The sequence below is a fragment of the Ambystoma mexicanum genome, chromosome 7p (genome assembly GCF_040938575.1).
Source record: "Ambystoma mexicanum isolate Mex_15411 chromosome 7p, UKY_AmexF1_1, whole genome shotgun sequence".
NCBI lineage: Eukaryota > Metazoa > Chordata > Amphibia > Caudata > Ambystomatidae > Ambystoma > Ambystoma mexicanum.
The window spans coordinates 138127097-138139529 of record NC_090939.1 but is presented as its reverse complement, the minus strand read 5'-3'; the positions used below and the strand labels follow the sequence as shown (position 1 = coordinate 138139529).

Sequence of the window (12433 nt, the reverse complement as noted above, 5' to 3'; positions counted from 1 at the left end):
GTTGGCCACCACGAAAGAAGGTGAATTTTGCGACAATGTGCTGCAATGCAGACCCTCATCCTGCGAGTCTGTTTTTTGACTACTTGGGATTTTGCTTTTCCGAAATGTTTACTCCCGAAGCCCATTTTAAAAAACAATTGCTATAAATAAGGCAGTCTATAGGGGTAATTTTTCCCTTGATGAGTCAATATAGGCACCAGTCACTGAATATGATTAAAGCAACATACCTCGCCAGACCGGAGAGGTGGTTAAATATGGTGCAGCACTTTGGGGTTATGGGGAACAAAGCGCTATCCAAAAGGAAGAGAACGCCTTCCTTAAAAAGGTGCTGGCGTTGCCGACATCGGCCCCGAATTATGCTATGCACAACGAGTCTGACTTGACCTATATCCAGGATGAAATAGAAAAGGAACCAATCCTCTTGCAGATCACAGACTGAGCCAACCCGAATGCCTCATTAACTCATCATATATTACAAAATATACAAAAAAGGTGCTGAGAATATTAAATGGCTCACAAACAAGGCCATGCCTAGTCACCCATTTATATGTTGGAATATATAGTGGGCACAGCCAAAGATTGTGGCCACCAGCCAGTATTGTGCTAAAGTTAATGGCTAGTGCCTGACCAGTGTATATAATATATAGTGGACACCGTTGAAAGCTGCCTCCACTGGTAAAGGCCAAAATGTATGGTTGGTAGCCTATTAGTGTTTTAAAATATTCAGTGCACATGGGTGAAGGATATGACCACTGTCCATAACTGAAGGCCATGACTAGTACCCATTCATGTGTTCAAATATATTTGGGTATGCACACTGACCATGGCAGAAGGCCATGCTTAATGCCAGTTACTGTTGTAATTAGTGTTGTCATCATTGTGGTCATAGGCTGCGCAACAGGGGCACGTAGTTAAGGTGGCTTTAGCTCAATTTCAGGGGTTTTGTTGTGTTAAATTCTCACCTTACCGCCCCTGCAACTAAAGTGTTTTCCTTGAATTCCAAGTGTTTTATGATTCCATAGATTTTTAGAACACTTCCAGACAGCTAGCATGGTCTTTGGCCATGGTCAATGGGCACAGCCTTTGCCGTGCCCACTGTCCATTTTAAAACGCAACCAGACCACTAGCCATGGCCTTTCAGATTGCAGGCTTTGAGAACTCACAATGTTTTTAGGCAATGCGCAGTGAGACTAAATTATTTGCCATGGACCACACACTTTGGTTAAGCAGCGTGCTCCAAGCAGTACCACCCTTTTCAGTGCCGTCATTTTTCTGCGTGCCAATTCAGCATGGCCATTCCGCTGCAAGACCCATTTTGGCACACCCTTTTCGGTGCAAAAGCCATTCCGGTGCAATTATCTTGGCTCAAGGAATGTTTGGACGTGGCTGACATTACAGCCACATCTAAACGGCCTCTTGCCAAATAGGTTCACAGAACTGCACTGCAACAAACCTCACCAAATCCCAGTTACGTTGCTTTTCTTTTAATTAAATTAAATGAGTTAAATAAAGAAACATAAAGCCTTGAACCCTGGTCTGCCAGTGCCAAGACCCAGCATTTAACTACTAGGCCACAATGGCTTGCTGCTTCACAGGGCATACATTTCATACTTAGCCTATAATTTAATATGTTAAATGATAAAAGCATAGGTATGAAACTTGTGAGAATCCAAACAACAACATCATTGTAGCATAATGTTTAAGTGCTGCATCTCGAACTCCTGCAATCCAGGGTTTCCCCAATGGCAGTGTTCAGCATAAATGTGATTTTTTTTCTTCATTTTTTTTCTGTTTTATAATGTTGCCCGGAGACAATGTAGTCCTCTTTTTGAATATATGTGCCATGTAAGGGGGAATGTGTGGTGTGAGGGTGTGCATTTCATCTGAGAGGATGTGGATGCATGTGTGTGTGATGCGAGCGTGTGTGTGTGTGTACATGATGTGAAGGTGTGTGTGAGGGATTGTGCATCCAGTGTGCATTTGCTCTGTGATGGAAAGAGTTATTGTGTGTGCACACGTGTGCACCCATGTGCGTTTGTGAGCATTGGGACTTGTCGAATGTGAGTTTTCAGTGTCAGAGTGTGTGGGTGTGCATGTCTACATGTAATTACGGAGAGACACATCCAGTTCTTGTTTTTATGTGTGCATTCTGTGACTTGTAGTTTTGTTTTGTCCATCAAGTGTCCTGTACTACAAGTCCCAAAATGCAAAGTAAAAAGGAACTCTGAATGATCATTTTCCAAATAACAAGCAATGTATGGCATATAACAATATAAAAGACATGTAGCTTGGCTATATTCATTATTTGTCCTGCACCGCTATTTGTGTGGGTTGAATGGCAGTAGGGGATCTGTAAATTGTTGAAGGAGGAGGTACGTAGTATAAAATCAGAGGGGTGGGGGGAAGTAAAATATGTTTCTTTCAGCTGGGTAAAGTGAGAATAAGGGGCTGGATATGAGTGGTGTCTACTTGCCCCCGCCGCTTTCAAAGTCTAAAAGTAGCGCAACATAGTAAAGGAATAATGGGAATGTGTGGCAAGCCCCTCCCTTGAGCTGCAAAGAAAGTCTTGTTTATGCTTTCCCACGTGCAATGGAAGACACACAACTATTATTAACCCATTGGTAGTGCAGCTCAAAAGACCTTCTTCAATTCATGCAGTGATTGGGTGAACGTTTCCATGAAGGAGGCCACATGGTTCAAAGGCATGCCTGTTAAGAGTACAGAGGCCGGAACACAGAGGGCCTTATTCACAGAACATGTACCAATGGGGTTTTGCCATTATAATTCACCTCTGTGAATTCGACCCAGAGTGTTTACCAAAATATACTATTTTAAAAGGAAAAAAACAAAGTCTTGAACCCTGGTCTGCCAGAGTTCAAGAGCCAGCATTCAACCACTACTCCACAATTGCTTAGTGCTTCATGGTGCATATATTTCACACTTAGCCTACAATTTAATATGTCCAATTGTAGAAGGCTAAGGGCCTCATCACGAGTTGGGCGGTATCCCAGCAGCAATGCCGCCAGTATACTGCCCAATGCTAATAGCGCTACCGCAACTCGGTCGGGCGCAATTTGTGCCGGACCACGAGTTGCGGGGGGTGGTAAATCCCCATTCTCCATTGGGTCTGCAGGACCCAATGGGGTTGAGGTGCGCTACTACCACTGGCAGTCATTTGCCGGCGGTAACAGCGCCGAAAACGGCCCAATAAATGTCATTTTTACCTCCAGCAAAATGCTGGAGGTAAAAATGCCATTTTCTGCCCAACTTGAGAGTTGGCCAGCCCTCAAATGCAGCCTTAATACTGTTACCGCCGCATTTAAGGGCTCAGGCCAAACTCGTGATGAGGCCCAGAGTATGACACTTGTCAGAAGCCAAACAATAATATCATTGTAGCACAATGGTTAAGTGCTGCGTCTTCTGCAGGCTAGGGTTCTCAATGGCAGCATTCAGGGCTGTGTTTTTATTGTCTTTTCAATTTTATAATGTTGCCCAGAGACGGTGTAACCCCAGGTCTCTGGGAAACTAACAGTACAAGGAAAAACCCTTGTTACAAAAGCATAGATCGGAATCAACCAATCCGCTGTGGACAAGTGACTATACAAGGGGGTAGGATCCCCCTTAATTGACTCATCTTTGAGACTTTTCTTGAAGCATCATCTGGAAGAATAACCTTGAAGGAGATGTGTTGGGATAAAGGCTGCCAAGAGTACACATCCATTGGATAAAGACAAACTTTTCCAAAGAGGATGCATATCCTCTACCTAAATGCTTTAGAGGAACATATGAAGTGCCCTGCTTGGGAAACGCCCTGTAACAGCTTGCCACCAGTGCCTGCCCGAAGTAGCAGCCCTGCAAGTGCAGAATGCAGACTCTCCTTTCCCCAGTGACCCATTTAAGAGCCCCCCAGCATCCTGAGGATCAAATAAAGCTCTCTTTGTATCTCTCTGTAATTCAGAGCTGCTGCTAGTGCTTCAAGCACCAAGCATCTATGAGCTGCTGCACAGAACCCGGGATCTGTCTTTGATACTCTCTCAATTTAGAGCTGCTTTGAGCACCTTCAAGCTATGCCAAGTACCCAGGACTCTGCCTGCTGAAGTAGCAGCCCTGCAAGTGTTCCTGGCAGCCTTCCTGGCTGGGAAGGGCAGAAGACAGTCTCACATTTCCCTAGGGACCCATTGAAGGGCCACACAGCACCCTAAGAATCAAAAGAAGCTGTTGTTGACTCTGTCTGCAATTCTAAGCTGCTACAAGTGCTTCGAGCACCAAGCACCTACGAACTGCTGCACAAACTAAGGGAAGCTGCCTTTGACATTCTCTCATTTCAGAGCTGCTTTGGGCACAATACTGCTGCCTGTTCCAGCCTTCTATGAGCCACAAACCGTTGCAGCTTGTCCAAAGACAACGATTTGTTGAATACAGGGGTCAAGTCCTAAAAATGTAAGTGGGGGGACTCATCAACAAACGCAATGTGATATGACGTCGTCAGAAATGAGCATACCAAGGTGAAATATGCATATTTCATTAAATTGGCTTTGCATAACCATCCAAATTGAACAGGACGAATAGCGTTTGCCTTTCATAAAACCAATACACACACAAAACCAAGAGAGGATAATTTCTTCTAATAGTGTTTTTGAAAACTTTAAAATATGTGCCTGTTTTAAACTCCAAGAACCAACACAAATGTTTTCCCTTGGACTTGCAGAACCGAAATGGGACATTTCACCTTTAGTTGTTTGCTATTTTTCATCTAGTTTTATAGTGCAGTGGTGAAGTGTCCAGCCTACAAATCTGCGGACTGCGGTTTGATCCCAGAGGTCGCTTAAATTCATAAACTCAAAGAGGACATTCAATGTTTCTCATTTTAGCTGGGGGGATGAGGGGGGACTGAGTCCACCCTCTGAATAAAGTGAGGGGACTCTGCCCCCCCCACCGCCCACGTGTACCCTCGACTTGCGCCCTGGTTGAATACAGTGGAGCCAGCTTGCTGATGAAGCTGAATCTCCACTTTCATTGCAGTGAGACCCCAACAAGCCTTCAGGCTGTGCTGACTGCATTGTCTGCCTGTCCCAAGCTTCTTTAAGTGATGAGCTGCATCCACTTATCGAATTGCATCTTTGTATTGAATATCGCCAAGTCAGATTGTCTACTAGACACGACCTGACACATCAAAAAGTGCCGAAAATGTGTCTCAACGCTGTTGAGACCCTGAAAGAAGACAAGATGGTATACATCTGTTGTTCTGTCTCCCTGGCCTTGTTTTACGGGCCCTACTGACTAGTAAGACCCCATGTTATACCTTAAAGACATATTCATGAATGTGTGTGACTTTCCTACAAGACTATTTACATGCAGACCCCTGTTCCTTCACACCCAGAGTGCCCTTTTTTCTCCAAAGTCTGTATTCTCTGTGCATCTCATTATAGGGCTACGTTGTTCGTGCTTTTAACAGTTTGCCTGTCATTTTCATTTAAGCACTCATTTTATAGAAGCATGTAACTTTGATTGGAATTTGTTTTCATTTTATCTTGGTCGTTATTGTACTATTTTTGTTTTGGATGCTTTTATGCTGACTCAAACAATCCGGAAGAGTATAGCCTGCCTTCGGCTCATGGTACTTTAAATAGTCAAACAACCTATACTATTCATGCTGTATTTGTTTCACCTTTATGATGGACTTCACTGCTATTATAGTACTGGTGTTGGGCTCAGTAAGAGCTTAGAATTCCTGATACGTTCTCTACTTCCACAGGCCAGTAGTAATTTTCATCACAGCGTTAGTCCTGTAGAAGAGATTAGACTTCCATCTTTCCAAGATACTGTATGGGAGGAAAGGTCTAGGCCCCCTGCCCTCCATTCCATTCCGACCGTCTTACACACGATGCTCAACCTACGGCTGCCCATGCGCCTGTCGACAGGGGTGCCGGACAGCTGGGGAATGACACATATGGATACAAAGCTCAATCAGAGGGCCGAATACTGACTCCATTTTGCACCAAACCTGACTCCATTTTGTACATGCTAAAGGAGGCCTCATGGCAAAGCCAGCCTGCAGGGCTGCAGCTCTCCCCAAGAATCGCACACAGAGGGCCAGTTATTTCCCCCCACCTCCTCCCCTCTGTGTCCCTGCAGCATCCCTGTTCTCACGGGAGACTGGGCACGAACAAGCTACAAGTTGAACACTGTATCTCTCGCCTTCCTCTGTCTATCACTGACCTGTGAGTGACCGGCAAAAGCTCTGCCTGGAAAAAGCAATCCATCTCCAAAAATATGTCTCATCACTTGCGAACCCTACTTTAAGACATACACTGCGGATAACCCCCCAACCTTGCACCTCTTTTTGATGTAGCAGATACACACTCTGCCACTCTGTTTCACCAACAGTGCTAATCCCCTCTTTGAAAGCTATAAATCCCCTCCTGTGGTTGTGTATAAGGGGGCCGTTTCTATGAAGTATAACTGAATAATCATTTATGAAAATTTCTAGTCAATTGCAATGAACATGAAATGACGCTCCATATGTTGGTGTATTATAATGAGGATTACACATCGTCCATTACCAAAGAGTCTCGAAAGCGTATGACATGATAGGTGACTCATTTGTTATGATGCAAAATGTATGATCCGCATGCTCGCTGGTTTGTCAATGTTATGCGTATTCCCGAGTATGTTTAAAGGACATACGATTCACACATGTGCAATGTAAACGGCGAGGCCACGTGGCTAATGTAAATAGAACCATTCTGCAGTATGATGATCACGATAAATTCTAAGGCAAAGCCCACAATGTAATCAGAGTCTGCTTGTTATGTGTTGTGAAAGAAGGGACAAGAACATGTCTTTATTCTATTCCAATAATTCATGCATAATCCCACTAATCGAACGAGGCCAAACTCCATGAGCCACGGAGCCCTCCCTCCCCTTTCCAACAGCACCGCGCACAGCAGCGCGCACCCAGCCCCCACCATTCTCCCCCTCACATTGGTATGATGACCAGAGGCTACAAGCCCCCTCACTCCACCGTCTTTTGATGTAACAGTTGCGTGCACCCATCTGTGTGTCACCCAAGTTCACCCCAATTCACCAATCCCATGGGTGGCAATATATTCTCTTTTACACTAACAAGCAATAAACCACTCTCTCTTGGGATCTAATGGATTGTTTGATGAATATGTCCATATAATATTGTGAATAGATTAGGCACCTGGACCCATGTAGCCTCACTTTTATTGTTTGGGTCACATGTCTAGTAGCATAATTCTGTTATGTCAAAATGTACAAATAAATATTCAAGATATGTGTGGCCACAAGGGCAAATGTTAGAAAGTATATATAGCTCCACAACTTGGACATCGCCTGACCCTGCACCCCACCCAGATGAGCCCAGCTGACCCACGTGCTCCACAAAGTAACAAGTTCTGTGCAAGCCAATCCAGGAGCACCACCCCTACAGCATGGATACAGTCCTGTCCCCTTTGTCCAATAACCATCATTCAATGTATCCCCTTTAGCACAAGTCATAGGTGACATGATTTTGTAATATAATGTGCATTCTCTGAAGTTTGGGCAGAGCACTCTCAGAGTTTGCAGAGTTCTCTGCTTGCCCTATTTTGGTTTTAGATAAAACTTTACTTTTTATTCTCACCCGCACTTGGTCCGGGTCTCATTCCATCCTGGGATGTGTCCATTATTGACTCTCAGTGGGGGAGTTATCACTACATTTTTGGGGGACGCTCACTTTCAATACTCAAAAGGAAAGAAGCATCAAATCTGACAAGCTCTAGGTTGAAATATACAGCAACAGACCAGAAGTGCAGCACTTGAAAGTGGGATGAGTCTGGCATGAAGCAGTAAATAAAATATTAGCTAGTATATAAGATGTTGTTGCAATGATATGTATTATAGTCTGCAATGGTGTTAGATAGTTAATTAGAGAACATGTCTTTTAAGTAAACCTCCTGTAAATACATCCCTTAATGCAATGCAAATATGTGGAAATAAACTGGGGGCTGGTCAATCAGAATTCTAGACATACATATTTCGATAGCACACACAAACACACACACACACACACACACACATACACACACACACACACACTCTCTCTCTCTCTTGAGGGGTACCCTCTGCAGAAAGTATATTATAGAAAAAATTACTTGTTGTAATGCGAATATTTATGTATGGGATTTAGAAAGTAGTAGTAGTTTATCATTTATATAGCACCTTTATCCCATTACTATGGAGTCAATGCACTTGTGGGGGAAATGCCCTCAGGGGAACTGAAATCCTAGGTATGGGGATAATTGTCAGAAAGATTGGAATGAGTGTGTGCATTTGGCCAAATTAGGTGGGATGGCTATGCCCCAGTGAGCTACCTATGATGGTCAGGCATGTGGATGGGTGCTGAATGGTGGTCAGGAGAGTGCACAAGTGTGTGACACTCATTATGTGTACAGCTAGATCGAATGTATTGTCGTAGGACGTAGTTGCATTCTGATGGCAGAGATGTTGTACCTTTAGTCTGGTGTATGGAGGCGAAATGCGTGCGGTGTGTGGCCGTGCCTATGGCTAGTGTCCACCGAAGTGGTGCATAGTTGAGTACCTTGAGCCTCTGTTGGAGCTTTGTTTTTGATGTAGCCATGCAATCAGATCGTCCGATCTGCTCCGAAATGATACTTTACCTTGCTCTGGAAAATATACTGGTGAGGCGCTGAAAACGTCAAGGTCTAGGTGTCATGAAAGTAAGTATGAAATGAGGAAGGTTTGTCAGGTTGCTGGAGGGAATAACCAGATTTTGAAGGCCTTCCTGAAGAAGAGGTAGTCCTCATCAGGCCGATGTTGAGTGGAAGAGAGTTCCAGAGGGTGGGAGCTTGGACGGAGAAGGAGGATCCTCCAACTCTGGCAGAATTGAAAGAGTGGATCACAAGGAGGCGTGCACAGCCAGATCTAAGGTTTTCGATGGGTTAGTAGCATGTAAGCTTGTGTTGGAGGAATTCAGGGCCTGTCTTGTGGAGGGCACGCTGTGTAATGCACATGGTCTTGAAAAATCGCCTGACGGCTGATAGGAAGCCATTTGAGCAGTCTAAGGGCAGAGCTGATGTGTTCTCTGGGTGAGAGTTCAAGGAGGCGTCTGGCTGTGGAGTTCGCCCAGATAGAGAGAATTGACGTAGCGGGAAAGGATGATAGCCAAGGTTGCTGAGACTCTGTGAGGGTAGGAGAGATAAGGGAAGGTGTGTCTGGCCTCCTTGCACTGAGGTCCAAAGTGCACCAGAATCCAGAGACAGGGGGACTCATTATAAGCTTGCTGGTATCCTGCCAGTAATCCTGGTGGAATACAGCAAACTGCCCCTATCATTTCTGCTGCCTGATATCCCAGTATTACCGGAATATACCAGTGGGCGGAAATGCTGGTAAATCCCCATTCCATGGAATCCTATAAGACTCCATGGCTGCAATGACCGGCATTGGTAATACCAGTGACGGTAATTACTGCCTTTTTTCCCCCAGTGAGTGCCTGATTTACTGACAGGTCAGGCCTGGAAGTAGATCTGTGCACCCCACCAGCAGACTTGAGTTTCCTCAGTATGTTAAAAATGCTGGTGCCAGAATTACCGGCATTTTTACCATACCGTGGAATCTGTAATGAGGCCCAGAGTCTTGAATTTGATTAAGCTCACTTCCCAGCCTGCCTCCAGATCCTAGAAATAGTTATTTTCAACTGTGGACATGTTTATAGTTTGTTATTAAAGGAAGTAGGAACGTAAATCACACTATTCCTTCTTCCCTTAAAAAAAAAAAAAAAAAAGGTTTCAGTACCCCGGTGGGGATCCGGGGTTCTAATAGCGATAAATACCACTTTCGGGGAGTGGCAGGGCTAGTAATGCTACACACAGGCCTATCTGGCTTGTGTTGGTGGGTTGTTACTGGCCCCACTCACCCACAAAAGTGTTTTTTAATCGCTATATATTACAGGCAAAGGCAGCCTTGTCTGTCTAAATTTTCAAATTACAGTGACTGATGTATACAGCACTGACTTTTTTTAAATAATGAACTTTTTGTTTAATTACCCTTGTAAACTGCTCTTCACACAGCACATGATGGGGCAAGCATACAGTCCACAGAGATACACTGGACAACCAAGACTGCACGAAGCTGCACATAGTATTATACTGAACGTTGCTATTTTGGGGGAGGGTAATTGTAACCTTTCATGCAGGTAAACTTAAACTTTACATTTTACAGACCTTCATCTCACTCGTGCCTTTTTTCAGAAATATACAAAAATGCAGTACTGTTGCTCATTGTATGTATTGGGTACGAATAGCTTTCGGTGACATTAAATCAATTGTCTAAAATTGCTAATCAAACAAGTTTGTTTGCTAATCAAGAAAATTGTAAATAGCCAACTCTGCTAAATCAATTTTTTAAGAGTATTGTATGCCTTGGAAATATAATATACAACGACTGAGAACGCTGTAATGTAACTGTAACATATGGAGCAACCTACAACAAAATCAAAGTGGCAGCTGACACTTCATACTTAAATTATCTTACATTTATCATGCTTATGTTTTTTTGTAACCAGGGTGTTTTTTGCATGGAGGGCAGTGAGGGATATGGGAACTGTGGTTCATTGGTTTGAAGAGCAGTATTGACTTGACTGTGAAGACATGGTAACATAAGTGGTTTAGGGAAGGGCAACAGGAAGCTAGGATTGTTATTCATGGGGATTACTATTTCGGGAGATTAGGGACAGGCACGATTGTCTGGGGCAGCTGTGGGGCTGGGCGTTTTGAGGAGAGATTGGACGCGGCAGCACTGATTGGAGACATTATTGACTGGAGGGAGGCATTATTAGCTGGGAAAACTGTACCAACTGCAAAGCGTTTTTGGACAAAATATGGGTACTGCCCCGTTCCACTTATAACTAGAGAACTGTTGGCTGGGGATGGGTAGAATAAATCAATATTTAGTGGCGAGAAGGGGACACTGTTTGTTGGGGAGGGAGCAGAGGGGCGTTCTTCTTCGACTGAACTTCCCGTGAAAGTCACGGGGCGCTGCCTGCTGTTACCTGGTGACGGATGTTGTTCAGAATCCCCTGGTAGAAGCCACCACCTAACCAAAGCGCCCGAGCGTGTCTCAGCTACACTGTCCCCCGGAGGCCGCCATAGGACGCTGAGAATGGTCGCCGTGGCAACCGGCTGAAGCACTCAGCAAGCAGGACGCTGTCGGGCCGCCGCGCAGCGGGCGTCAGGTCTGCGCCAGGCGTTGCCGTGGACACGGAGCACTCGCTTCATGGAAACTGAAAAGAGACAACGGCCTGTGGCGGCGGGAACAGGGAAGGAAATCTGTGCTCAGGGCAGGCGGTCTCAGAACGCGAGGCAGGCGCCGCGCTCTCCTCAATAACATTCCGGGGAACATTCAAAACTAACAGATGCATAATGAACCATGCATTTGTAGCTGACAGTTTCTTCCCTTATACTTTATTTTATGGATGAATGTCCTGCGAATGTGTTCTATAGAACACACCTTGCCAGGACTGAAGAAGTTTGTTTATGCGTATTAGCTCTCTTTTTTGTCAATTGTTGCATTTCTTTCACCATATTCATACCTATATGTGCTCTTGCTTAATTTTCTAGTGGCTGCAGTAGTAATTCATTTTCAAAAGTGCACTCAGCGGTCAGTGATTTATTTACCACAGAGTGTGATGCAGTAGCATACACGCAGAAATGGCCCATTTGATTAAGGAGATCCTTATCCAATGCTGCATTTTAGTTTTGGCTATTACCTATAAGCCATAGCTCTCAACTTACACGCTTTTGGCGGGCGTCACCCGCCTTGTAAAGGGCTGACTCAACCGCCAAGCCTCCTGCACGCCCATTCATTCCAATGGGCGTCTCACCCGCCAAAAACAAAATCGGGTGATTTCACCCGCCTTTGTAACACAAATGATGGTTGAGAACTATGCTATAAGCCAAAATGATTGCATTCAAGTACAGCTAGGGTAGCGTGATCACACGTCCTGGTTTTGCCAGGACTGTCCCGGAATTGGGTGCTTGGTGCCCTTTCTCAAGATTATTTTCCCATGTCCATTCCCATTCAGTGCCTTCCTCTCCCCACCCAAAACACTTCCTCCTGGGATCTAATTGAGATAGCTTTTCAAGCCTTACCCTCCAACTTTGTGCTGGAAGTAGATGCCATGTTTTTTCAATGCCATCTTCTGAAAGTTAATGACTTAATTGGAGCTGTAAACGTGCAAAATATTTCTTAACCAGGTCTGCCTTCAACCGCTTGATTTAGAAGCACTATGCATGTCCTTCACTGAAGTTTTGTTTAAAACAAAGCATTGACAAAACCAACAGTTTTGACTTCTGTATAAGTATAAGGCATTTGCCAGGCACTGCTATTATATGCCCAGGTACTCGCACCA

General features: G+C 44.6%; 1 protein-coding gene across 4 annotated transcripts in view; it reads right to left on the bottom strand.

The window, feature by feature from the left end:
* TEX55 (testis expressed 55) overlaps positions 1 to 11261 on the bottom strand; it is a 543889-nt gene extending 532628 nt beyond the window's left edge. For 3 of the 4 annotated variants that reach the window (XM_069635920.1, XM_069635922.1, XM_069635921.1), the window contains exon 1: positions 11075 to 11207. The gene's annotated coding sequence lies outside the window, so the exon portion shown is untranslated. Of the gene's footprint in view, positions 1 to 11074 lie in introns of all 4 variants that reach the window. The other variant, XM_069635919.1, reaches the window with a different exon arrangement.
* Positions 11262 to 12433: the final 1172 nt, after the last annotated feature.